Consider the following 27,773-nt stretch of genomic DNA (forward strand, 5'->3'; position numbering starts at 1 on the left):
CAAAAGATATTAAAGCATATGAAATATAACGTATTGGTGATACTGACCGTGTTTTCAGGGGGTTTTGTCAGTATTTTCCCATACATGTCTAATTTTGCCCGCTTGCGAGAGACGTTTCACCCATACCTCTAAAATAGAGCTAGTTCCTGATTTTATTTCAAGTTTCATTGTGTCGCAAATTACTGAGCAAGGACTTCGGATAATACACCTGCGATAGAAATATGCTATTGCACATGCTTCTTATTAGTGAAATAAGGCACTATATATCTAATGCAATGCTATGAAATCAAATAAAACATTAAAAGGTGTGTTTTTCCTCTCATTTAAAATAGGCATAAAATGAAAATGTCAAATGAAGATCCAGAGGTCATTTGCCTTTAACCTCAAAGTTTTAATCTTCAAATGCATCTGACCTTTAGGATCACCTTCTCCATGCAAAATCTGTTCTGCACCTGGTGATATTAAGAACAATTTCAGCCAAACAAGTATCAGATCGATCTGCCCACATTTGCTGTAGCACGAGCACGGCCTGTCACAGGATGTTTTTGTCTTGAGGGTAAGCATGCATGATTACAAGTTTTACCCATTTCCTCATATGATTTGAGTAATTACTCCCTCAATTAAACTAATAAACTTCCACTGCGTGCGTGTGTTCCAGTCAACTCACAATATAGTGCTTTATACCGTACAGCTTTAGTTCAGTTAATTCAATTCTGTAAAGCAGCCCTCAATGTTGATTTAATTCAGCTCAATAACAGTGTTAATGTTGTACATTTCATCAATTATGAAGTGAATTTAATAAAGTATTATTATTAATGTGTTAACTAAAACTAAAAACAAACTCTAACTGAAATAAAACCGTAACCATATTTTATTTCAGCAAGCCAAGGCAACATTTCTCATTTTCATTAGTTTGATTTGATGCACTAAAACTGAAATACACTAATACAATATTTAAAAAAAATCAAATGACTAAAACTTAAACTAAAATGAAAACAGAAAATATAAAAATGAAAACTAATTCAAAATATGAATAAAAACTATTTATTAATGATAATAAAATAACAATATTTTTTCTGAATCTTAATTGTCCCCAGCCGAGCAAGCCAAAAGTTCAGGGTTAGTCTTTCAAGGAAAGCAAAGAGAACAAATTGAGAGACAATTTCTAAAAATAAAGTTTTTTTTATAGTGGAAAGAAGTTCTTAAGATTTTTACAATGTTCGTCACACTAAGAAAAAAATGTTTCTTTTAAGAACTGAAAGTTTTTTTTGGGAGAGCTGATAATGGTTCTTATGAAACTGATGCTAAAACACTTATTATAAGAGTGGATCGTGTTGCTTATGAATGTTTACATCAACAACCGCAGCTTTAAAACTGCAACTCAAATCATAATATCATGACTAAAAGTGCTTTATTTTCAGTTTCAGGGCCGTACAGTAGCCGATGAGCACCTGCAGATCTACATACAGTAAGTGTGTGATCGATGTGTAAGTGTGTGTGTGTGTGTCTCAATCTCCATCCCGTTAGCAGCTCGTGATCCTGGCAACGGCCCAGAACTGAACCCCTCGGCTCACTTATCATCAAACATCAGCTTATCATATGTTTGGACATTTATGGGAAGTGTCAACATCAGTTATAGGATATGACACAATCAAAACTTGATTATAAAATGTGTCCTGAATAATACCTAATAATGTAACATAATTATTTTATTTATTTATGATAAGAAAAAGCTGAGAAAATTGAATATAACTCATAAAGGAGTCAAGACAACTTCTAAAACCTTCACAAAAAAAAAAGACACTGTTTAAATTACAAATCACATAAATAGCCTTTTCTCAAGCTCGATTAACACTTTTCCTTCACCTACACATGTAATATTTTTAAGCGTGTTACCAACCGCTGATTAGGAACCAATGACACCGTTCTTGTTTTAAAAAACAATGACTCACTCGGAATCTATCACTAAAAATTGTGTTGACCTTAACCGACTTATCAGTCTTATTTTAACATTTATGCAAAACTCATGATTCAACCGCCTGATTTAACCGACACCCGTTAAGTGTTATTAGTGGGAGGACAACATTTGACATCTGCATACTCCAGAATCAAGCGCTGCATGCACTACACACACACTTCTGCTATCAAATGCAAGGCATTTTGTATTTGCACATGCACAAGTAAATTATAAATGAGTATAGGACACTTTAAATATCATTGCACAATTAGTTGTACCATCATTTACTAATTAATCCAGCATATTCTCCCCATAAAATGAACAAAAGCAAATCTATTAATAGAAAGCACTCGTCGTAATCATGCGCGGGAAATGCATCCTCCTAAAATCAGAAACATATCACTGTAGAAATGTTTCAAACAGGCAGTTTTTGTATGTCAACAACACTAAGCACGCATGTGTGTGACATTTGAGATCGCTACACGTGTCCACACACACACACACACACAGACTCTGGGAATGCACTGCGCACATCTAAACCACAACTCAAAACCACTGTTCGAGACTGGCAGACAGATCGTAGGAGGACAGCTCAACGTAAACACACCGTTAAAATAAACAGTCACAAGTCTGACCACAGAAAAGACAAATGTCAAATCTTGTTTTTAAGGGAAACATTTATTGAGTGATAAGTGTTCGTGTTACATTAGCTATAGTTTGGCAGTGCTGCTCTGCTGTTTGTCTTTACAAGGCCACCGTAGTTTAGCATGAAAATAAATCAACCGGACTGCCTTCAAGTCACGTCACAATCATCGCATTCGCCATGATTTTGTCATCAGTAATGAGAAACTTGGATTTTTCAATATCAATAAAAAAAAGACAAGCCGAAACGACTTCCGCAAGTACAATCCCATTCATTTTCTCCATAGAGTCGATAATGCATAAACAATCAAATCGCTTTTTAGCCATAATGTATCAACCTTTTCTCTGAAAAGACATCGTTCAAGTCACAAATCAATGATTTCAATGCTATTTTTAGGAGAAAGTGACCATCCACTCTCACAAAGTATTGCAAAACTACGCAATTAATCGAACACTCTTAAACTATATGTAAGGGATAATGTATCGAGGCGGTTGTTATAGTGAACACAACCCCGACAGGCTGATCAGGACCCCGACGCGAACGTGTGTTCGCTATAACAACCGCCTCGCTATACATTATCCCGCTTATTACATGGCTACCTACCAAATAAATCAATAATTTGATACAAAATATTGATTTAAAAAGGAGTTTATTGATTTAAAAACGATTGTATTGCTTCCGCTAAAGAACACCGTGTCCATAGCAACGCTCTGTTTTTCATGGCAATGGTGTTATCAAGAAATAACCAAGCCATGTAATATATATCTATATATATATATATGTATGTATGCATATAGTTTGAGAGTTTTCGATTAATTGCGCGTATATATATATATATATATAGTGGCCAAAAGTGATGTCTAGAGGTGATATTTGTTTTTAATGACCCTACAAGCATGATAAAATCATCAAAATATAAGGAAAATATTTTATATATTTTTTAATAAAATCAAAATATTTAATATTCAGTTCGATATTGTGTTGGCTCTCCGATATCCACACAATTTAGCATGTTTTATAGCGATATCACAAATAAAAGAGTTGACTCAAAGCACAGCTACTCAAGATCTTTGACAAATTTGGGTCGCACTTTAGTTTAGGGTCCAATTCTCACTATTAACTACAACTTTTCCCTCAATAAACTCCTAATTACTGCTTATTAATCGTTAGTAAGATAGTTGTTAAGTTTAGGTATTGGTTATGATTTATGGGATGCAGAATATGGTCATGCAGAAGTTAATAGTGAGAATTGGACCCTAAACTAAAGTGTTACCAAAATGTATGATGTTTAAATAAAAGCTGTTAATTTTCCTAGGCTGGACATCACTTTTGGCCACTACTGTATATGCATGTATAAGAAATTCTAGGTGACACTTTACTTAAAGCCTTGATGTATGTATTTAAGGCATAATGTACGTTATAGTGCATTACATCTTTTCATAAATAATTGTAACCAAAGTTCAAATTCATGATAATATTTGCAGATTCCTTGTTAAATCTGAAATTGGTTGTTTAGAAAGTATAATGCATGACAAAGGTGTGACATAAATGTTACAATGTATTATAACTGTGGTTACTATTATCCATGAGGCATAATTAATGCATTAATACTTTTATAATACATTATATATATATAAAGACTAAGTAAAGTGTGAGCAAATTTTGCTATACTTAATATAAATGATACACAACTGAGTAAATTACCATTATAAGATATGTAATGAATGACTATTATATTTTGTGAGTAGATAATTTCCTCATAAATTGAAAGGACACCCTCTTTGCCTTTTTCTCAGATTATCATATATTTTTGGGTGAATGGCATGTTGGGTAATGTTTGTGATTCATCTCTGAGCTGGTTGTTTTGGTTCGTGGTTTAAAACGCAAATGTTTTAAAGAATTTTGTTGATAAATTATTTAAAAAAAGAGAAAATGAATGAGAAAAATACTTTTGGAAACCAAGTATGGTCATTGTTATGTTCTATTGATCTACAGATGATACTCGAATGCAAAAGTTCATTTATTTCATAATTCAACTTAAAATGTGAAACTAATATATTATATAGACTCATTGCATGCAAAGTGAGATATTTCAAGCATTTATTTGTTATAATTTTGATGATTATGGCTTACAGCTTATGAAAACCCCAAATTCAAAATTAGAATATTGTGAAAAGGTTTTCGCTGTAAGCCATAATCATCAAAATTATAACAAAAAAATGCTTGAAATATCTCACTTTGCATGTAATGAGTCTATATAATATATTAGTTTCACATTTTAAGTTGAATTACTGAAATAAATGAACTTTAGCACCATATCCTAATTTTTCGAGTTTCACCTGTACAGTGTAAATGTTGATTTAATGTAAAACTAACATTTTCTGATTAAGAAAAGTTATTTGTAGTTGCACAGGAATGATAAAACACTTAAAATACAGCATAAATCACATGTTGTTGAAGTGGGACTAAAAATGCTTTGTGAGCAAGTTCTAGACAACTCTGCGACTTCACATCACATCATAATTACGAGTCGCGAGCTCTTTAGTAGGACCGTCCCAGCAGGACCTGAAGGCAGCGTAAACAGTGTGCGCTCAGTGAACGGCTGACCTCAAGAGCTTCTGTCCACGTCTGACGCCAAATCTGCAGGAGGACAGTTCAGCGTCTCCTCGGCCTGACCTGCACACACAAACAACACACACTTCAGTGAACAGCGCTCAACAAGCTCACAGAATCACAGCTATTAAAGAGAGCGTCAGGAGAGAGCACCTGTCTGTGAGCGTTTCTCTGCAGACGCGCAGTAATAGCAGGGCTGAGGTTTCAGGGCCTGAGGCCGTGCCCTCAACAGCCCCCGTTTCTGCTGTGTGTGTGTGTGTGTGTGTGTGTTTTCTTTTCCACCCCCTCCTCCCTGATCCAGAGCGACTCATGAGTGAGAGAAGTCTCTTTGTTCCCAGAGCGAGCGGGCGGACTTCATTACACACAGACACAAGATGATGACCGACACTGATCAGAGTTTCAGAATAAATAGTGGATCTTGTTTGCTTTTAAAGGCTAAAAGGAACCCACATTATTTCACCAATGCGATCATTTTGCACATTTAGCCCTGCATGTGCACATGTTCGCTTTTGAGGAACACAATACTTGAACCTCATGTTACAAGTAGTCTAATGTGTCACGTCATCACGTATAGAAATAATGCCACCTGACATGTTTTATGACTAGGATTTAAATAAAAAATGATTCGGGCTTTGAGATGATAATCTAGTTAACCTCAGCACACACAAAAACAGAATTGCCTTTGAAAAAAAAATGTATTGCTTAGGGTTACGTCAGATATTTCTCCTACGTTTACTTGTTGACATGCAGTAGTGGCCAAAAGTGATAATCTTATCCCTTTATTCAAATATTATTCAAATGTGTTAAAGATTTTGTACGCATGTTATGGATAGTTGTGCTTGGAGTCAATTGTTTTATTTGTGGTTATAACGCAATAAAAAATGATGTTTTGCCAAAAAAATTATGAACATGCAAAAACAAAAAAATATTACTAACTGATATATTGTAGTTAATGTATGCTTTTTCCTGTGAGCTTCTTTTTTTTTTTTTTTTGCATAGTAAAAACTATGGTCTGAACACATTTGCATTAAACTGTTTTTCGAGAATCGCATCACACAAGGTGGCAAAAACAAAAAGTTTGCGGCAATCGCAGAGGTGCAACCTATGCTAGTAAATGATGTCAAAAACAAATACAAATTAACCCACACACGGTTTAATTTGCATTGTGCATGGCTGTCTCCTTCTCCACTTCAACCACATGGTCTTCAGTTAGTCCCCCTGAACAAAAGTCATTGATACCGAGCACTTTGTAGGTTAATAGCTGAGAAACGTATAAAAGCCCACATCCTTGAAAAATACATGATACATGACGACAAAAGAAAAGAGTGAAACACACTATCAAAATAAATATAAATTCAAATAAATTAATTAAAAATATGTGAATACTATAAATAAGAATATCAATTTAAATGTATAAATAATCAAAAAGTTATTAAAATAACTAAATTAAATACAGCATAAACATTTTAATAAATGTCATATTTAAAAGAAAGAGTAAAATGAACAACTACAAATGCATTATTTTCTTCTACATCACAATACGGAGGCCCAAAGGGACATGAAGGTGGGAAATAAATATGAATAAATAAATAAAAATTCATGAATAAATAAATAAAGAAAAAAAAATAGTTTGCTTAACTTAAAAAAAAGTGAGGAAATCATCCATTGCCTTAAAATTATTAAGTAAATAAACTTCATGTGAAATTAAAAAATTGAGTTATGTGAACGGTCGGGTCGGATTTACTCACTTTTTTAAGTTAAGTCAACTGATCACTTACTACAGTGATATTAATGCTTTTGCGTTCTACCGCAAATGTTTTGCGATCCCCAGAGAAACTTTGCGTTCATTCGCAAAACCTTTTGAGCTCTCGGGGGAACGCAAAAGCATTGACCTATAAATTTTCCTCCCTCTCAAATTTTTTTTTCTTTACCACCATCACCATGTCTCTTTAGGGCCTCCGTAACTGAGACAAAACGGTAGGACAAATGTAGACTTTTTCTAGAGCTTCTGTTGTTTGCCTTGAGAAAAAAAGAAAGAAAAAAAAGTAATCTCAGAAAAAGTAGTTTCAAAAGAAATCACCTGTGGTCAGATTTGCAAAGATACTAAATATTTCAATTAAAGAACTAAAAACTTAAATCTGAGTTGTCCTGAGACCAAATTATCCGAGCTGCTATACATATTCAAAAACAAGTTTTACACCAATAAAACATGCACGGCAAACTATATTCAGTCTGCTGAGCTATGACCAGTAACGTTGTCGTTGACCTCGGGTGTTGTGTTAATTCAGAACAATGAGTGAAGTAAGAGTGTAGAATGAGTCTGGCGTAAGGAAGTGTGTGTGTAGGAGTGAAGGAGAGGTCTCTCTCTGTCAGAGCTGGAGGGGACGGCGCTGCTCGTGACTAAAGAGATAACAGCCAGAAAAGCTCTCTCAGGGCCTGATGTGAAACCCGACACTGCAGTCGAGTGCGCCTAGATACTTTCACACACACACACACACACACACAATGAGAGAGTCGCTGGCCCACACATGCAACCAGACCAAAAACACAATATACACAACTCCATGTGGTCAAATTGTGGGTGCGATTTGAAGTATAATCAAAGAATCACTATAAAACTGATGGATCCTGGATGCACAATATAGTTAGGTATGACACCTGCTTGCTGTTGCACGTAAAATATTAAAACGCCAATTTTGACCACTCAGCATTCAGGTTCAGATGGTTTTTTTTACAGCAGTGTTAACAACAGTACGACCCGAAATGCACATGCATCCCGTTAAAAACAATGTGAGGTTACGAGAAGCTCCTGCTGCCAGCACTCACACCCTTCAACAACAAACCGTCTCTCGCCATTAAATATTCATGAAACTCTGCCGGTTACTGGCGAGCGAGTCGTTGACTTGTTAATTGATGCGTGAGTGAGATTAATGTGTCCATTTCTCGTTGTGGTTATTCTTTAAAGATCCCAGTGCAAACAAGACTCCCCGGCGTCGGCCTGCACGGATTAATGCCGTATTTTAAAACGACTTTATACATTTTCTGTTGCTTTCAATCATTAATCATTAATTCGGATCCACGTGGATGTGCAGAGGAGAGTGTAGAAGTGGATAAGTGAATGCAAAAACATATGCATTTTGATTTATTGTTGTTTTAAAATCAGGTGAGCCAATAGCTAAATCAGTCCCCCCTGGGGTTGGTAAGACTTTATGTTTTTGAAAAAAAAAAGCTCAACAAGTCTGCATCTATTTGATCAAAAATACAGTAAAATTCTGAAATATTATTACAATTTAAAATAACTGTTTTCTATTGGAATGTATAGTAATCTGTAATTTATTCCAGTGATCAAAGCTGATTTTTCAGCATCATTACTCCAGTCTTCAGTGTCACGTGATCCTCCAGAAATCACTCTAATGTGATGATTTGATGATTAAGAAACATTTCTGGTTATTATCAATCTCGTTGTTATTTTTGGATGAAAAGAAAGTTCAAAAGAACAGTATTTTTCTGAATCTTTTGTAACATTTAAAATGTCTTTACAGTCACTTTTAATCAATTTTAATGCATTCATGCTGAATAACTAAATAAAAAATCTTACTGCCCCAGTAGAGTCTCTTCTTGCATGAATGTATAAAATAAAGCAATGTGCATTTACAATTACATTTAAAAATCCTGTTTCAACATATAAAATAATTGTGCGTATGCCAGTATGAATGCATAACACACACACACACACATTGCAAATACTCTGAACAGGAAGTGATCCAAGATTTAGAAAATATCCCAAAATGTCATCGCAAGTGTGTGTCCTGTAATCTTTTGTTCTGAAAGTGCGCTAGTCCATTAATAAATGCCGTGCTATTTATGTTTGGCTTGTTTTTTCAGAAAAGGAAATATGCCGCTTTGTGTCCGGGAATGTGTGGACACTCGAGGGGAATACAGGCGTCTTTGCTGAGCACTCACAATGTGATGCGTGTCACCGGCGGGAATAACGTGCTGACACAAGCGCACTGGGCTTTATCTCATCCGCGGGACGACATCTATTACTCTGGGGGCGGCTAATAAAAGAGTTGCAATTTAGAAAATGGTGATTAGTAACCGACCGTCTCCAGCGTGAGCAGAGGAAAAAGGCCAGCTGTCCTCGTAGGTGGAGGGTACAGGCAAAGAAAGTGATTTCTTCATGCACAAAGGTTCCTGCCAGATATTTATCAAAAAGTGCGCTTACTCATCTGGATGAGACCGAGAGGGAGAGGTTACGACACACACAAAAGACACAAAGCCTTATTTACACTAAATCTTAGAGTCAAAATTGAGCATTATCTGAAATAACTTACCACAAAGCACTACAGGAGTTAGTCAGACAATGTGAAAGACACTACGCGGTTTCCCATCGCCTAATTCACCGAACGAGTCTGTTCTGCTGTATTAAGGAACACGGAGAAGATTGCAATCTATTTTCTTCAAATTCATATATCAGCTCATCATAGTTCTGATAAAGTTATAGGAACTATTATTCTACCGTCAGTTTTTAGAGGTCGTGTGGGAGCTGACAGACTTCAGAGGCGGTGTGTGTTTTTCTCTAAATTGAGGTCAAAGATTATTTGTCAACGCCGGCTTGAGAATTTACATTTGTTTTATTCAATGCAAAAAATATATATATATATCAACAAGGAGAGAAACAGAACGTAAGAAAGTGTCTGAACGGCTGCTGCTGAGAGGGTTAAAAATAGCACCTTCAAATGGTAAACAAAACAGTTTGAACAGGAAGTGAGGCTAATATCTGTGTGCTTGTTAGAAGACACTTTATGTCAAAACACAATTCACTGATTCAAATTAGTCTTAAAAATATATTGCTGCTCATATTAATGTGACCTCAAGGAGACAAAAAGGTCAAAGGACGAGGCCTACTGTTGACTGAATCTGAATTAGCACTTTAAAGGGAAATTTAGGAATTAGAGTGTGTTTTTTCATGTGTGTGGAAATTAAGGTCAAGAACCAGAACTAAAATTATATTTCTGATTTGAATGGGTCACATATAAAAAGAAGCACACAAGGTCTCTTAGTAAATTCTTCTGAACTTATATAAAATGCTGTGAAATAGAATTGGGGATGTTAAAATGAGATGAAGGAGAAACATATTATTAAGTGATTATTGGTTTAGCTGGATTGTAGCAAATGAATTCATAATAAAAAAAGTGTTGCCATTAAAATAAGCCTTTTAAAATCCAGCAGATCACAGACAAATAAACTATACGTATGAGTCTAAATATAGATGCACAAGAAAACCCAGTCATAAGTTTTGTAGTCTCTAGAATATGTCCTAAATACGTCAGCTCAATTTGACACCTCGAACTGAATTTTCACGAAAGAAATATTCAATCAGTCCGCGGATCGTCGTAAAATCTGTAGTTTCAAATGAGAGAAAACTGAGTCATAACCGAAATGAATATCACAAAATTTGTCTTTAAGATGTCGGTCTCAAAACACTGGTGGCCTGAAAAACAGACTTCTCTCTCTCTCTCTCTCTATCTATCTATCTCTCTCTCTGACTTTTTGAAGGACATTTGTTGTTGCTGAAAAGGTTAAAGATTTTTCCTATCGAAACTGAGTGGGTTGCTTGTGAGAGAACATATGCAAGAGGCAAATTTCCCTTCTGTGTGTCTTTATAATATCACCTAAACCATCGGGTTTCAAAATGACTTCAGGATTTATTTATATAAAAACAACTACAAGACGAATTTATCTTGAAATTTAGGCTGGCACAATAATTCTTAAGTAATGATTTTAGACAAAAAAATAATGAATGTAAACAATGTTTTCAAAGAACTGCATTTCTTTCGATCTTTTAGAAGGACCTAAATGTTAAACAATATCCCTCACTAAAACATGCTCACACATTTATTTAAAACAACGTACAATTTAGGAACAAATTAACCACGTTCAGATATCAAGGTCTTCAGAAAGCAAAACAGCCCGAAGCCTCGACCCAAGAGCTTTCATCCTAAAATAGAAAATCTCAATTTCCACGTTTCGAAAGAGAATATGACAACGCTCTAAAGATGACACAAAAACGCACACAGTTTACGTTGCATTTCTACTTGATCAGAATTAGTCATTTGAGGCAGAGAGGAGAGCAGAAGTGTGTTTGATGAGCCTCCGTGGTGTCGTGGGCAGACTGTCGAATCCTCTCCTGTCTTTCCTGTCCTATACGACGCAGAAAACCAAGAAAAAGATTACAAAAATATGTGCAGCTCTTTTTTCTAGTGGTGCGGATCACACAATTTAATGCTTTATAGTGTCATAATATAACACTTTTCACATTTGCACTTTCTCATGCCAACTCTTCTGTTCTTTCTGCACACATTGCATTCACATGGCAAAACCTGGTACGGTTTTTACTGAAAACTCGCCTTAAAAATTTGCCGTAGCCCGAGCGTTATGAGCAACGCAGATGATGACAAGTCTAAAACAAATAGTTTGAGTAAAATCATACGTTGTTTTTGAGTGCTGATAACAAGTTACTCCTACACACACTGACAATTAATACTGAAACTTTCACAGTCAACACAGATCTGCCCTCGGCACAGCTCATCCACTCTTACCCACATGCTTTTTCAAAGTATATAATTAAATTCCTTATTATCCTTATATTAGTCAACACTGACTTCTCTAAAAGGACGACTAAAAATTAAATGAGAAAAACAGTCAAAGAAACTCGACAGGAATGAGTGGATAATATGACCGTACGCAGTGGAAAGATCCATAAAGATTCTTTTCTGCATTTATAAGTGATTCATTTATCAGCATAAAGGTCATTAGGTGAAAGCAAGGCTTTTTATGTAAACGTGGAAACTTTGATGGCATGGTATCTGCTCATTTCCTTTGGCAAATGCAGGTTGAAGTCTCAAAAATCAGCATTGAAAACAAAAGGCAACAATTTTAGCAACATTTAAGAAAGTACTAAAGTGTCCATCTTGTGCAGCTGGGTGTTTTTTTGTTCTTTTTGCTGTGCGCGGGAGCGTTTATGAGACTGCCGTTAAAACGTCTGCAGCCCTCCTACTGTCTGAGCAAAGCAGCACACACAACCACAGGTGGGAGCACACACACACACACACACACAACAATACACAGCCATGCACAATCACACACTGAACATTATACACTTACACAAAACCACTAAGGTGAATTTTGAAATGTAACATTTAATGACAGATCTTGATGTGAGCAGATTTAAATGTGTCACTGTCTACATGAAGTTTTGTGGCATTGACCTGGTTTTATTTTTTTGCCATCAAATTGGTTTTTTAATGCTAGATCTCCCCTGAAAACGACTGAAAATCTTCAAATGCTCCTTCTACCGACATAAAGGTTGAACAAAAACTAAAGGAACTAATCCTAATATTATGTTTTTTCTATGTCAGCACCAATTTAAATATTTTATAGAGATACTTAAATCACTTAATCCAATATAAATTCCAGAATATCATCATTATCACTTTATTTCGATGGTCCACTTTAGACATTTTACTAACTTTGCAACTACATGTCAACTAACTCTCATTATAGTCAACTAACATGTATTAGTAAACTGTTAGGTTAGGGTTGTTAGAATAAATTAACGTGAACTTGCAGTCACTTATAGTCAGTAAAATGTCTGTTTAGGAGCATCAGAATAAAGTGTTAGCAGATATTAAGCAGACAGTCTACTAATAGTTGTAGTTGCAAAGTGTCATGAATGTCTAAAGTGGACCATTGAAACAACAGCAACATCTAAATATGATTAATTAAAACAACCCCATACACAAAAAGCAATCCCAATGCATCTGAATGATCAATTAATCGTGGGATAAGCGTAATTATCTTTATTAGTGTAATCTGAGCTGTACTGGAGCTACAATGCAGCTTTTAAAAGTGTGCGCATTACAAAAAAAAAACAAGTAATACCAGAGGAGAGAACGGTCCGTAAATTGATAGCTATGAAGAGACGTTTGACGCGTGCTGCGAAAACCCAACATAAAGCCCAGAGCGAGAGGCTTTCTGAATAATGCCGGCGATGTTCAGTGGAGGTTCCTGGAATGTTTGTCTTAACACAAAGATGATGAACTTAAAGATAAACCAAATTACGCCCGAAAAACAAAACTGAAAAGTCTTGTGGTTTTCACTAAAAAAAAAAGAGAGAGAAAGAGAAAGAGAGAGAGAGAAAAAAAGTCTCAATTTATTCAGGCCGAGACCGTATTATATTTTGTGGAGGATATGGTATTTTAACCTGACATTTAAACATGCTTTTGGTTGGTGCCATCTGTGCATTCAAAACCAACCCACGCGCACACAAACACATCTCTCTCCCCATTATCTCTCGCTACTTCCTCAGCAAACTCTTTTAATATTAAATATGCATCAGAAAATGCATGTTATGTAGAATAACGATAACTATGATAATATATCCCACAATGCAACCCACACGGTGTACATAAACAAATGCCAATATAGCAGCACGCCGACGCAAACACAAAGCACTGTCTATTCCATTATGCACAAAAGGCAACAGTTTTTGCTTTTCCAGAGCTGCAGAAATAGTCCCGTGTTGCGTGCAGTAAGACTAGTGCAGCTGTTCTTCAAAGAGACAAATAAAAGGTTAAAGGTCACAGTGAAAAAGGCCGCGCTTCCCGACAGTTTCCAGTGAGGGAATTAAAAAAAACATGAATAGCAAACAGACTGACTCGGACTTAAGCAGACAGATGGCTATTGAATTGAAGAATTCACAGTCTTAAACACCCCAGTCAATTCATGTGCACTTAGCATGCTTTTGTGTACTATGTTATGCGCTAGCAATACGCATTGCTGTTAAATGTTGCATGCCTCGGACCAGATAGAATCACATATAGGTATGCATTTATTTATCATTTACTTGCATGCATTTAGCAGATGCTTTTATCCAAAGTGACTTAAATGAATAATAGCAGCAATTAATAAAAAAAATCTAGTTTAAATTACATGCATGGTTATCCAGTGATGCATTTGTAAGTGTAAAAATAATAAAAGCTCATCATGTAATAATTTGCCTATAAAATTCATAGACAGTGCCGTTCTCAGGACATAATAGCATGAGCACGCAACACATTTCCTTGTCACTGCTTAAATAAGCGGCCTTGCTCAATTTCCTCGCTCAAAGCAGAGCAATTGTGCCATCGGACCGCTTTCAAATAACTATGTGGAAGTCAACTCGAGTTTCACGTCATCTCGGCCGTGTGCAATTTACAATACATATTTTACAGCATCTCGGCTTTCAGGAGCTACAATATGCTCTTATCTTCTGTTATGTCATCGTCTTGTTTTCATATTCTACATTTCGGGAGCCCTCGGCAGTGTTCAGTCCATCACGGGAGGAGATTGTCACGTCTATGCAGTAAAAAGCCCAAAATACAGCTGCTCTGAAATCTTGCATCGGTTTCACAAAGCTGACAAAGCCAAACATCACATCAACAGAGCTAAACTTGACAGCACAGTTTCTCTTATGATGCACACAGGAGAAGAGTAAATGCACTCGTCTTAAAACAAGCGCTCCAGGCATGAATTTCATGCTTTCAGCAGCCACAGATTCTTGTGTTTATACTCAACAATATTCAATATGTTGCAATATATGTGTATAATAGCATAATCCAGATTGTCCTTTCTGTGATGAAAAGCAACTACTGTGCTGAATATGATGATATTGTACTTCATTTCCCTGATAAATCTCCAATAGGCAAATCAGCCATTTTACTGTGACATAAAAACTTCTTTTTTCTTTTCTTTTTTTAAAGGTGCAATGAGAAGGACAATAGCTGTGATAAACTGGTCATGTGGCCATTTCCTGTTTAAAAAAAGAAAGAAAAAAACATCTTGTGAGTTGGTGCTGTAACCGATCGGCCGTGAGCCGAAAATGGGTCACAGGCCTGTTTTGATCACAGAGAGCTGGGAAAAAAACGAATGCAAATAATAAAATGCAACTAAACACATTAAATCAAGCCTAGTTAGGAAAATAGACAGGCTTATCAAGGAGATGGGAACACATTGTGCATCAAATCCATCTGATACTCAGTTTAAACTAGATACCAACCTAGACCAGTTGCTCGACATCCCCTCAAACTATGCAAAGTAAAAGAAAACACAACCTGCATTAAATATGACATTTTTGCAGTGACTATAAACACGGTTTGCGTTGGCTGCAGAGAGCATGAAATTCAAAAGAATTTTAGATGCCAAACTTGATTGGCATTTCATAATGTTGAATGATTATAGCAATCTTTATAAACTCATTTACTAACTGATGCGTGACAAAATGAGTACAAATCAGAGACATGAAACAAAACCAGAAGCACTGATCTACAGTCTTTATCAGCCATTGCAGTCAAATCGATGTTTCTGAACAAAGAGAACGTCTATCAAAGTGCTTCCTTTACACTCAAAGCACACCACGAACGCTCGGTCACGCGCACACATATATCCAGGCATAATCAACGTCCCTGAAACAAAGACATAGCTCACTTTCATTGTATAAACGACGCCTTCTCAAACAACACCAGTCATCTCAAACAAGCCTAAATTCAGCCTGAGCAAATCCATCTCACATATCTAAAAATAGCAACAACAAAAAAAAATTCACAAGCAACTCACCCTCCATAGCTATTAAATTGTAGACAACAAACATTTGATAATCGTCTATCTGAAGCTGATCCTTTTAATGCCGCCCTTTAACCGTTTCCACTGAGTAATACTGAAATAGTCATATGAGATATTATCTCTTATCGAACTATAGCTGTCGGTCCACTCCAAATCTCACAGGAAAACCCGTATCGAATTATACTCAAGTTTACGGAGCACTACTACACCCTTACATGTGAAATTCAAACATTTTCTTCATCCTCCCACAGTGTGTGAATGTCATAATTTGAAGGCTGCAGCCTACATGCACACGGCAGATACTATTGGTATTCCTATAAATCACAGCTATTAGTTTTACAGATACAAAAATACATTAAGAAAAACAAAACAAAACCATGATGTTGTAACAGCAAACAGGAAACGGCACACACCGTGGCTGCGTGAGAAGAACACAGAAACAACTCTAATGCAGGTCCAAAAGTGGCCAAATGAAATATCAAAAATCTCAACTTGTTTTTATATATTCAAGGCAAATAATAAAGTATGCAACTGTATACTAGAGAATCAACTGCACAGTGGATAAATACTAATGTGATGCATTTCTTAATCATGAATTTTGAGTTGTAAATGTTTATGCTGAAAGTGTTTTTGTGTTGGCTGTAAAGATCGAGACTCTTGAACCCGTTTCTAACGCCCAGTGTGTGTGAAACTCAAAATGTCAGTGAGGTATTTGTGTGAGGAAACCTGAGCACGGGCGGCGCTTCTCTCATCGATTGTTTCTTTTAAAGTCGTATTGATTATGTGGCTTTTTGTATTAAGCACATGCACTTTTTGCACTCGGTTTAGATGATAAGAAACTTTCTAAAGCCTTTCTATTTAGTTGACATGCAATTTATATATATATTTCAACAGCAGAGCAAGTTTTCAAGTATATACATATAAAATTGGTTAACACTTTATTGTTACATGTACTTACCATAGTAATAACAGTAAATTATGCATAATTGCAACTATACCTCAACCAAATCCTAATCCTAACCCTATAGTAAGTACATGCTGTTCATTAATATTACTCAGTACATACATATATAATTACACTGCAACAATGACACCTTAAAATGTAACCTAAAATTGTATCAGTATGTCAGTCATAATCATGTACTTTAATTTTAAAGATCATGTTTGTGATGTAGATTTAAAGCCAGTTGCTACTTTTTCTTCCCAGCATATTGGCTCATAAAGCTATTTTGGTGTTAACACGTTTAAGCTTAAAAAAAGAAAAAAAGCTGACACATGACAGAGAATTTGAGAGGTTTTAGATAAGAGGTGTAGCTCAGGAAATAAACGCCCTCGGAGGATCAGACTGAAAATGCAAATCACCCTCGTAATTCAGTTCATATACAATAACACATAAACAAAGATAAAGAGGGGAAAGGCCTTTGAAATGAAAACCTCCATTCCAGTAGTCGAACCTATCCTACACATAAAAACGTTTTGTTGGTGCTTTATGTGATAACACCAAACTTAACTAGTTTAATTCATCATCAAAATATGTAATGACTGAATAAATCAGAATAAATTAGATTACACCTATGAAAGTCAATGAGTCAGAGGTTGAAATATCTCCTTAACTACACTGTTTTATAATGAACAGTTGTATAAAGCCTATATATATATATATATATATATATATATATATATATATTATTGTATTATTATTTTTTACAAATGCTTTATAAAACATATTATTTAACATGAGATGATGACAACTTATCAAGCTCCAAAAACACATGTATATGAACGAGGAAACAAAAAGATGCTGATGTGTTGCAATTCATGAAAACCAACCTAAGGATTAATGTTAATCTGGATATTTAATCATATTTCAGAATGTGGTTAGCAAACGAGACAAACACTGAGGCACTGAAACCAAAATAACACATCTGAGACCAGATTCATATTTTTAAAGGCAAAGCAGGCCTATTATCAAAATTAATTAGATATAGTGCCATATTAATAGATGCTGATTTTCCATGAATAAAACTATGTCAAAATAGCTTTAATTTCATCAAACTGACTGGAAATGATATCAGGTGCTCTTCTAAATTCAGTTACTGTGTTAACCGGAGTAAAGCAGGACAGAATCCCACAGAAGCCAGTAAAATATTTATTTTAAAAAATTGACCGTTTATTAATAATTGATTACGAAAGTAATGAGCTCTCACTAAATACGTGAAATTTGAATTGTGACCCTTTTCACATTTCCGAAGCGGAAGTCGTCATTTTTGGGTAGGCTAAACATGAGATAATACAAAAATATATATATTTTTTGGTTCCCATTTGCTCAAATAGCAAAAGAAACCCCCACAATAGTGTTTTCACAACTTTCAAAAATAGAAGAAAAAACAACAAAAAATAGAGAGATTGATAACGGCAGTCACTCAGAAAAGAGAAAATGTCACTCCCTCAGCCACTGGAGGCTATTAGAAACAGCAGCTTTAACTAGTTGTTGTTTTTTGTCATTTGATGTGAAGGTAATATAATACAAAAGTATAGAGCTATAAATGTACATACATTTAAAAAAAATGAAAATCATAAAAACCTTTGTAGGATTTATGATTCTGATGCCGTTAAACCGCGTCATCACAGTCTGTGAAAACTGTGCTGTGTGAAGTGTGTGTGTTTTCAATAACAAAAACGTGATTTTTTTAGGTATTAAAGGTTGCAGGTTTGTAAATGAAACTCCGATATTAAAGAGAGTTCCCTTTGTTTCAAAATGACGCTAATGACTCATCTGTGTCATATGTGGAGATATAGCCTACCTGCTACGAAACAACTTCATCACAATAGAGGAAAACAGACAGAGCTGCAGTTTCAGCAACAGGTGTTTGGCGACACCAACTGGACGAACACGGCATTGCAGTTAATAAACAGAGACGGGAACTGCTCGAACTTTACATAACTCTGGTCTTAATATGATAAACTTAAGTGCTTGGAACTGGAACAAACCTTTTCATTTGCAATTAAGTTTCAAAATAAGGTTTTTGAAACTTTTTCCACTCAATTTATTTGATCAAGAGGGGAATAAAGTATAGAAAATGGCCTTAAAATCTCGTTAATTTCTGTTTTGTTTTTTTGTTTGCTCTTTTGAGTCCAACGTAGAGCCCCAAATGATTTTTTTTTTTTTATCCACAGAAGTTGTGGAAGATCAAAAAGTGAAACATTATATTACCTTACAGCAAGGAGGAAAAATAACGATTTGAAATAGCATGGATAGCCAGTTCCGACCATCTTCTACTAGCTTTAGCTTTAAAACCTCTTGTGCACCACATCAGCTGTCAACAATGAGCACTGCTGTGTTCTCATTGGTGGAGGGAGGATGAGTGGGCGGGACTACATCAATCAAACAAGTAGAGTGGTCAGGCCAGGCCTCTCACTGCACCACATCACCATCATGTGACACTGTAAATCAACAATAAATATTTAATAAATAACAAGATAGTGTGAGTGTCTATGTGCCCAACATAATAACTGGATGTGTGTGATGTAATTTTTTTTTTTTTAATGGCAGTTAAAATATCCATAGTAGATAGATAGCCGTCTTGAGTTTAGTCATACAGAAAGGGTCTACTGATTTTAAGACTTGTAAGGGGAAAACATGACTGATAACACCACACGAGTACTCGTACACGTGCGTAGCGGTCACTGTTTGAGTAAAAAAAAAAATCACTTATTTCAAATTTGTCAGATTGATCAGCCAATTATACTGTTGCTATTTTTGAGAACTGAGCAGAATTAAGTTGAGAGTTTACAATGATTTTCATTCTCAAAATGTAAACTACCTTTCAAATGTTTGGGGTTAGTAAGATTTAAGAAAAGAAAATAAATGAATGCTTTTATGCAGCAAGGATGAATTACATTAATCAAAAGACTTTAAAAATGTTAAAAAAAAAATATTTCTGATAAATGCTGTTCTTTTCAGCTTACTATTCATCAAATAACCCTGAAATTGAAAAATATTACGTAGCACAACTGTTTTCACCATTGATAATAATCATAAATGTTTCTTGAGTTTCTTGAGCATCAAAACCGCATATTCAAATGATTTCTGAAGGATCATGTGACACTGGAGTAATGATGCTGGAATAAATTACATTTTAAAATATATTACACTAAAAATATTGTAATAATAATATTACACAATATTGCCATTTTTACTGTTGTTGTTTTTTGTGTGCTTTTTTTATTATAAATGCAGCCTTTTTTAGTATAAGAGACTTCTTTCAATAACATTTGAAAACAATTACTGACCCCAAACAATAATATACAAGCTAAAGTATGAAATAAATACATTTAATTCTTCCATAGGATACAAAACGTTTTAGAAAGCCTAAGCTGCACATTTGTATACAATGAAAGTGAATCAGGGGCTGTTAATCTCCACAAAGGACAAAAACATGTCATAAAACATTATTATAAAAAGTCTGGCTTTAAACATCTTGATTGACAGCTCTATTCACCATTCACTTTCAATGCATAGAATAATTCTATAAAAAAAAAAATAATAAGAGTAAATGATGACATTTCATTTAAAAAAAAAAAGACTTTAACTGTGCACATCAAGATATCTGAAGAGAGAAATTATTTGAAAATATTTACTGGTTGAAAAGACAATATTTTAAGTATGTTATCTGAGCCCAAACTATACTAACAATATTGCACTAATAGGGAGTCATTATTATTCCCATCACACAGTTCTCTTATCTGACCCAGCCAAGCTAAACATCACCATCTCGACCGGCAGAAAACATCTACTGTTCCTCATTACATCAGTCCTTTAAATACTCAAAAACACACCGGATAAAAATTATATCATTTTATGTAACCCAAAATTAAGTCACAGGACTATTCTGATAAGAGTCACAAACAGCAGAGAATAAACAATGCTAAATACAGATATTAAAATGTCACTAACCATATAATCCTGCATAATCAGATAGCAAAATAAAAATACGTATCAACTTTTAGATGTGGGGAGGAAACACTTTCCATGTGTGTTTATGCACTTACAAAATTGTAAATTTTCCTGTTGAGTCTCTTTTTTTGTGCACATTGGGCCTTTGTAGTTTATGATAATATTCATAAGTGTAAATAGTGGATTTTAAGTATGTTTATGGTAACACTTTACAATAAGGTTTCAGTTGTAAATATTAGTTCACTACATTAGTCTAACAATGAACAATACACACCATTTATTAATTTTAATGTTAATTTTAACATACATTATTAAAATCAAAAGTTGTACTTGTTAACATAAGTTAATGCACTGTGAACTAACATGAACAATTAGATCTTTAAAAGATGATTTTTAAAATATATATATTGCTCATTGTTCATGTTAGCTAATGCATTAACAAATATTAACAAATGAGACGTTGTTGTTTAGTATCAGCACATATTTGTTATGATAAAAACACTTTTGATTCTGTGTCGGGTCACTGTGTGATGTAAAATCGTGATTATTTTTTAGACTCCCTGCCTGGTGAAGTGTAAGTTTGTATAACAATATGCAAAGAGTTCACGCGTTTATAACCTGCAACCTTGAGAATCTGCAGTGCTGACTAAAAGCTGAAGAGACTGAAGACCACGCCGTGCCCTACTGAGCATCTGACATCATGCATCAGCAAGCCTATGTGCAAAAAAAAAAAAGTGCTGAATCTTACTACTAAAAAAAGACCAAAACGAAATGACTAAATCATTTCACAAACATTTCACCATTCGTAATTCGCTTAGTTCGGTATGACGGGAAACCGAACTGAAACCAAGCTCGGATGATCAAATAGGCAATTTTAGAGTCATCTGACACCTGATTCTCCTCAAACAAACGATACAAGTCCTTTTCCTGTGACATTAAAGTGACATTTTGCCAGCTCAACGTCATCTTTACCAGAAATCATCATAACAACTCATATCAACTTTTCATTACCCAAAAATCTCAGCAGATTCTGAAGTAAACACTCTCCGATTATAGACTGCACATGAGAAATGAACTCGACAACATGGTGACACTTTACAATAAGGTCTCATTTGTTAACTTATTAACTAACAATGAGGAATGCATTTGTTACAGTATTTATTAAACTTCTTCGTTAATGTTAGTTGATTAAAAATACAGTCATGCATTGTTTGTTCATGTTCACAGTGCATTAACTAATGTTAACAAATGATTTGGTTACACTTTACAATAAGGTTAATTAGTTAACAAGAACTAATACTTCTACAGCATTTATTAATCTTATTTCATATTAATTTTGACATTTACTAATACATTATTAAAATAAAAAGTTGTATTTGTTAACATTAGTTAATGAACTAGCATGAACAAACAATATATTTTTATCAACTAATGTTAACAAAGATTAATAGACACTGTAACAAATATATTGCTCATTGTTAGTTCATGTTAGTTAATACAATAACTACACTCTAAAAAATGCTGGGTTGTTTCAACCCAATTTTGGGTCAAATATGGACAAACCCCAAACGTTGGGTTAAAAATGTAATTAAAAAATGTAACCCAACGGCTGGGTTTGTCCATATTTGACCCAAAATTGGGTTGAAACAACCCAGCATTTTTTAGAGTGTAATGTTAACTAATGAACCTTATTGCAAAGTGTCACCAATGATTTTAATAATTTATTAGTAAATGTTGAAATGAACATTAACTGAGATTAATAAATGCTGTAGAAATATTGTTCATTGTTAGTTCGTGTTAACTAATGTATTGTAAAACGTTACCGAGAATATATAACATTTGCATTTCAAAACAGAAATCTGAATAACTAACTAATCATGTTTACTTTCTTTCTTGCTGGTGAGGTCAAATTAATTCATCTTTTATGCTGTGAACTTAATATCAATGCCCATAAACTAGGACTTGTCATTTGTGTTGCATAAAATATCAATCTTCACTATATAATATCAAAAGGCAACAGAAGTCAATAAATGACGTGTGTAAATTGCAGCGGTCAATAAATGACGTGTGTAAATTGCAGCGGTCAATAAATGACGTGGCCCAGTAAGCTATCAAGTGAAAGCATCATTTCATTCATTGACAGATTTAATTAGAAAATATGCATTATATTAACTATGCAAAATTAATATATATATTATGCAAAATGCTAAACACAACACATACAAGTAAATCTAAATCTTTACTGTCCACATGCTAAGTGCTGCAAAGTCTTTAAAAAAAATGAGGTATTCATGCAGAAGCAAAATTCATCAATAAATACACAAATAATATGATTTACACATACAACAATGCAATGCCATCTGCATGTAAAATATGATGCATATACATTTAGACTATCTTACACACACACACACACACACACACACACACACACACACACACACACACATATAGAAGTCTTAACCTTCTATTAAAGAAAAATAAATCGTAAAACAAACCTGCAATTACATCTTCTCACTTGAGATGCTATACAGTTGAAACCTCTCCGAGTATCATCGGTCTATGAGAATGTTAGGCTCAAGATCAAGATTAACGTTTAAGACAAATTAGTTTTTTTTATGCTTGGTAAAACTGCTGACTCATCTCAGTCATGCACCCCACGCAGTGCTCAGTGCATCATGCTCCCTGGAGCCGGCGGTTTACGCTATCAGTTCTGACGCTCTCCACTTACTGTAAATGGTACACTAGTGTGGGCTACATCATGCCTCCATGAAGGACTAATTCTGCATCACGCCGATATCAAAACAAGACCTCTCACACTTCTGCAAAAAGGGCTTTGCATCAAGCTGCATGTGCATTGGACTCTCTATTTCACATACTTGCACGTAATGAGTATGCAGTAATATGCCAGTATTTGGAACATGCATGCGTAAAATATGCATATTCATACCAATTTGTTGAGTATTGTTTAGGTGCGTCCCAATTGGCGTACTTATGCACTAATGTGCACTAGTGTGGAATGCTGGACACTTCATGCACTCGACTGTCCCCGGTTTCAATAGATTGTGGAAGGGGAGGGGCTAACAGACTCCGATGTTGAATAACTAAATAACCTTATAATATTTATACACTAGACGGAACTTAGTGCTTAGTATTGGTGCGTTCAAGTCATGTTGGAAAGATCGTATTCATTAGTGTAACGCACATGAGAAGCGCTGGATTTTCTCTAAGTCCCGATCTTTCGAGTTGGGTGTGCGTCAGTAAAAAACATGGTTGAATTAGTGCTGTCAAATCGATTAATCACGATTAATCGCATCAGCATAAACGTTTGTGTTTATATAATATATGCGTGTGTATATGTATATATATACTGTATATATTTATGTATGCTACACACACATATATATTATATGTAGGCCTACACACACATTATATAAACACAAACCTTTATGTTAGATTAGATGTTTGACAAGACTAGCAAGACTTTTCTATCAACAACAAACTAAGCTAATTTCCTGCACAAAATATGATGGCATTTTCTAAAAGTAAAGTTAAAAATCTTGCTGTTTGTGTGTGTGTGTGTGTGTGTGTGTGTGTGTGTGTGTGTGTGTGTGTGTGTGTGTGTGTGTGTGTGTGTGTGTGTGTGTAAAGAAGGTACGCTGATGAAAGTGACTTGAACACACCTGACAGCGTAAACATGACTTAAACACCTCGTAAATTCGAACTTCCCAGAATGACTTGAATCCACCATATAAGTATTATTATCACTCTAAAAAATGCTGGGTTGATTTAATTCAAACCCAAAATGTTACCCTACGGCTGGGTTTGTCCATATTTGACCCAAAGTATCATATTATTAGTATTATAGCATTATTAAATTAAGGTGTATTAACCTAAATATGTTTACGTTCATATTTGTTCACTTTGGCTTTGCATTTCTAGACAATTTGTCAAAGAAAAACCATCACAACCTGCTCCACTTCTGTGGCACAAGGGATTGTGGGTAATATCAGCCAAAATAAGAAAGCTTGAATGCACACTTTTGAGGATGCATGATCTGTGCGTACTATCTTCTAAATACTATGATTTAGGAATGCACTTTTGAAATCTTTGTAGTATGGCTAGCACACGAATTGGGACTTAGCCAGTGTTTGTGTCAATGGACTGCAGTGAAGCAGCTAAATATAGACCAGAGGAGAGACTGTTTTCCCACACTGTGCTGGGAAAAATCCAAAAGGTCTCTGGGAAATGAAGAAGGTCACATATACTTCCTTTTCTATCAGAGGGACAGCATCATATAAAGTATAACAGTTAGACTAGTTAAGTTAGTAACACTCTAAAAAATGCTGGGTTGTTTCAACCCAATTTTGGGTCAAATATGGACAAACCCAGCCATTGGGTTAAATTTTAAAATTACATTTTTAACCCAACGTTTGGGTTTGTCCATATTTGACCCAAAATTGGGTTGAAACAACCCAGCATTTTTTAGAGTGAAAGATCACACATTTACACCATAGATAGATAGATAGATAGATAGATAGATAGATAGATAGATAGATAGATAGATAGATAGATAGATAGATAGATAGATAGATAGATAGATAGATAGATAGATAGATAGATAGATAGATAGATAGAGGTAATACAGTCATAAAAAGATGACGTATACCAGAAGATCTATTGTTTATAAATTAAAAGACACTTACATGCGCATGACAGTCCATTTACAGGATCTGCGCACCAAGGTCACAAAACAAATCTTTGACTTATTCAAGGAAAACAAACAAAAGGTCTGGATGGCTTCCTGCCATTTGAGTGGAACAATATCAAAAGCTTCAATAAGCGACTCCAGTACGTCTGCACCATTCAGACTGTAGGTAATGAATCATCACTATCATATAACAAACAGATTCATAGCCGCTTAAACTAGCAAACTGGCGCACAGGGCCAATATCAAAGTGTTATTGATGTCACGTGCTGTAATTTGTCAGCGCGCCACAGACCTTAAGGCACAATTTACAACAAACGCTTTTGCACATGTTTTCACGGTTTGGGAAAGTGCCAGCCCAGTACTACTATCACAGTGAAATATCTCGATTTCGATTTCACAACTATGGGTGCGTGATATAACGTATTGCACAGTTATCTATTTCTTATAAACACAACAAATCAGAGTAAAGACACATCCAAATGCATCCCATAAACATTCCTCCGCATCTGTGTGTCGTGAGTTACTGCCCACACGGCTCCGAGTATTGATTAGATATTGACTTACCATTCACTCCTTCTCTTGACAGTCGCACTTACAGCAATGAACAATACAACGGCAGAACAAATGGACCAGAAACAGAGGAACGCAAGCTTTCCTCCCCCTCACACACACACACACACACCCATCTCACAGGACCACAGGGATCTAGATGAGTCAAAGAGCTAAAGAGAGCCAAAGGCCAATGGAACGGAACGATTCATGAGCGCTGACTCACTAAACCACCGCTTCCTCTCCACCGCATGCCTATCATAACTGCTCAGATGACTGGTCAAGTTCCCACAGCACTGCATGTGAGGGGCCAGAGACACACACTGACCCCTGAGGAAGATCAGAGCGTGTGTGTGTGTGTGTGGGAGAGAGAGAACCGACAGAAACCAACCCATGACAGGAATGCACCATCAGTTCAATGATCTCCAGCTTCACACAGCACATTCACTGATGATCAAGTACACTGCAAAACATTATTTCCTAACTAGTGTATTACAAATATATAAGCATAGTTGAATCAAGATACGTGTGTGTGTGTGACACACATATATTTATACATATATGAGTGTGTGTGTGTATATATATATATATATATGTGTGTGTGTGTGTATATATATATATGTGTGTGTGTATGTGTGTGTGTGTGTGTGTGTGTGTGTGTGTGTGTAGCCTATATATTCCATTTCACACACACACACACTCACACACAAACAGACACATAGCATAAAGTTCGTAAATATGTAATATGTGCATAATATTTATTTTTATATATATATATATTAGTGCGCGCGTGTGTGTGTGTATATATATATATATATATATATATGTGTGTGTGTGTGTGTGTGTATGTGTGTGTGTAGCCTATATATTCCATTTCACACACACACTCACACACAAACAGACACAACAAAGTTCGTAAATATGTAATATGTGTATAATATTTATATATATACACATTTATATATATATATATATATTAGTGCGCGTGCGTGTGTGTGTATATATATATGTGTGTGTGTGTGTAGCCTACATATTCCATTTCACACACACACAAACACACACATAACATAAAGTTTGTAAATATGTAATATGTGTATAATATATATATTAGTGTGTGTGTGTGTGTGTGTGTGTGTGTGTGTGTATATATACACAAACCTATGTTAGATGCGATTAATCGATTTGAGAGCATTAATATTTATATATACCATTTCCATGTTTTAAGCACAAACTCAATTAATTTTGATATATTTTTCAGAAATCAAGACTCTCAAGCAATTGTATCTTGATTTAAGAACGTTTAAATCCTTTATTCTGGAAACCAAGACAAAAATCCTGAGGAAGAAAATCTTCTTTTTTTTTTTGCAGTGTACAAACAAATCAGACAGACTCTCCAGACATGATACAAAATTATTTTTCAAAAAATGCAAGTGTGGTTTTTATCAAATCATGTGACTGTGGGAGGAAAAAAAAGAGGCTGGGATTTTGACCTTTTTGAGTCAAATAAGCACTTTACACTAATTGGTTTCTGTCTGAGAAATAGATTAGTGACTAAGATTAGTGACTATTATATGAAACAACAAGGTTTTTCGTTTTCTGAAGAAGCATGTGGTGTATGACTCGCTGCTGGCAAAATGCTAGGGTGTTGTGGGCGGTAGTTAGGGCGTTGCTATGCGGTTCT

General features: G+C 35.1%; 1 protein-coding gene across 3 annotated transcripts in view; it reads right to left on the reverse strand.

Moving 5' to 3' along the window:
• lhcgr (luteinizing hormone/choriogonadotropin receptor) overlaps positions 1-27,773 on the reverse strand; it is a 165,320-nt gene that overhangs the window by 125,480 nt on the left and 12,067 nt on the right. For 2 of the 3 annotated variants that reach the window (XM_079635579.1, XM_079635578.1), the window contains one exon: positions 5,208-5,276. The gene's annotated coding sequence lies outside the window, so the exon portion shown is untranslated. Of the gene's footprint in view, positions 1-5,207; positions 5,277-26,107; positions 26,352-27,773 lie in introns of those variants that run through there. The other variant, XM_079635580.1, reaches the window with a different exon arrangement.

Source organism: Phoxinus phoxinus (genome assembly GCF_949152265.1).
Source record: "Phoxinus phoxinus genome assembly, chromosome: 14".
Lineage (NCBI taxonomy): Eukaryota > Metazoa > Chordata > Actinopteri > Cypriniformes > Leuciscidae > Phoxinus > Phoxinus phoxinus.